This window comes from Arachis ipaensis, chromosome B4 (assembly GCF_059453495.1).
Source record: "Arachis ipaensis isolate K30076 ecotype BB chromosome B4, ASM5945349v1, whole genome shotgun sequence".
Taxonomy (NCBI): domain Eukaryota; kingdom Viridiplantae; phylum Streptophyta; class Magnoliopsida; order Fabales; family Fabaceae; genus Arachis; species Arachis ipaensis.
Window position 1 is genome coordinate 129070073 of NC_142439.1, and position 2459 is coordinate 129072531.

Consider the following 2459-nt stretch of genomic DNA (forward strand, 5'->3'; position numbering starts at 1 on the left):
CTTGTGCTTCAATGCCTGGAAACTCTCTTCACATTCCGGAGTCCAGATAAAAGGCATATCCTTCCTAGTCAATTTAGTTAAAGGTAAGGCGAGCTGTGAAAATCCCTTAATGAATCTGCGATAATACCCCGCCAAACCTAAGAAACTCCTGATCTCTGTCACTGAAGTTGGTCGCTCCCAATTCATCACTGCTTCCACCTTAGCAGGATCCACAGCTATTCCCTGCTTACTCATCACGTGGCCGAGAAACTTCACTTCACTCTTCCAGAACTCACATTTAGATAACTTAACATATAACTTCCTGTCTCTCAGAATTTGAAGCACAGTTCGCAAGTGATCAGCATGCTCCTCTTCAGTCTTAGAATAAACAAGAATGTCATCAATGAAGACAATAATAAACTTGTCCAGTTACGGTCGGAAAATCATGTTCATATAATCCATAAATACTGCCGGGGCATTAGTTAACCCAAAAGATATTACTGTATACTCATAATGATCATAACGCGTCCTGAAAGTAGTTTTCAGAATATCCTCGTCTCTAACCCTTATCTGATGATACCCGGATCGCAGATCAATCTTAAAAAACACATCGGCACCCTTTAACTGATCTATTAGATCGTCGATTCTAGGTAACTGACATTTATTCTTCACAGTGATCTTGTTCAACTGCCGATAGTGGACACACAACCGCATACTCCCATCCTTCTTCTTTACCAATAACACTGGCGCTCCCCACGGAAAAATACTTTGTTGGATAAAATGCTTACACAACAGATCCTCCAGCTGAGCTTTCAATTCAGCCATTTCTAAAGGTGACATCCTGTAAGGAGTAATCGAAATTGGACCGGCTCCAGGCACCAACTCAATTACAAATTCAACTTTCCGGTTAGGTGGAAATTCATTAATATCATCCGGAAACATATCTGGAAATTCACATACAATCATAATCTTCTCTAAACTCTGATCATCACCTAATACTTCCGCAATTAATAACATAATACCCTGACATTCAGTTCCAGAACAGTTTACTATCATAGAGTTCAAATAGTAACTATTCACCACAACTGGTGCTTCTGACCCTTCTGGCATAAACTGTACTAACTTTTTAGATCAATCAAGCAAAACATGATTCTTAGATAATCAACCTCCCGGTTATCCCAGCATCATCTATCTGCAAGATATGTCGTATTCCCTACTACCAATGCTGAGCCTCGCTTTGCAGCTGATAAGTTCCAAACTCAACCCAATGCTCCTCAGGAACCTGCGACGCCATTTCCATAGCCTGGATCCAATTATCTGCATCAGTGGAATTTGAGGTTCCCCTAAAAGTCGGAGGGCGAACTTTCAAAAACGTAGTAAGTGTCATAGGACCATCCTCATCATTATTATTCCCATGATTACCCTGATTTATCTGGTTACCCAGCACCTCAGCTGTTGCCTGCATAGCTGCAGCCATATTTCCCAGGGCAGCCATAAAGTCTACTGGATCATTCTCTACCGAGCTAGGAGTAACGGTGCCTATCCTACCTCTATCTCACCTGCGACCGCATCCGCGAGTCGACATCTGGTTCTTATACACACTAAACAAATGATATTAAGTTGATCAGTCTCAATATCGCAGGTCTAATGCTTTAAGTTCCAAATGCATGCTCACAAATGTTTATGCCATATATATCAATCAGATATCCTAATAGCACATAAACACATATACAGAGAATGCACAGAAGCACAATCAGTCCGTCTTTCAGGCTCTATAAGAACGAACTGCTCTGATACCATAATGTAACACCCTACCACACTAAGCTTTACGCTTAAGTCGTAAAACAGAGGTGGTGTGGTATTACGACCTCTAAAATAAAATGAGTACATATAATAGTAGAAGAATTATAATATGCTAGGAGCCTTGAAGAATAGAGGAAATAAAAATCGCGGAATAAAAGCGCAATGCTCAAGGAACGAGTTAACTTGCGTGCTAAGAAAACCATAACTACTAAACATAAGATGACAGAAGTAGGAATAGAGTGCCAAAGATACAAAATAACAAGCTCCTAACTCAGCCTGCGAAGTCAAGACTGGTCGGAGAATATTTACACATATATACATACATATCCAAAATCCAAAAGTACATATACACAATCCTGCCTCTCCATAAACCTCTAAGAGGATCAAAAAGAATAAGTCATGCGGAGAGAAAGCTAAGTACATATATATACATCATAGTATAACAAAATATCTCAGTAACCACTCCGCTTCAAGAGTCCAGACGCCTAACGAGATGCCTCTCGACCTGCATCTGAAAAATAACAACATAGTATGGAATGAGAACCGGAGGTTCTCAGTATGGTAAAGGTGCCACACACATAATATATAAGGTCCTGGGAATGCCAGAGGCAATCCTAGAACGCCGACACTCAGATTATAGAGCTTAAAGTATTAAACAGAAGCCATAAAAGGTGGTT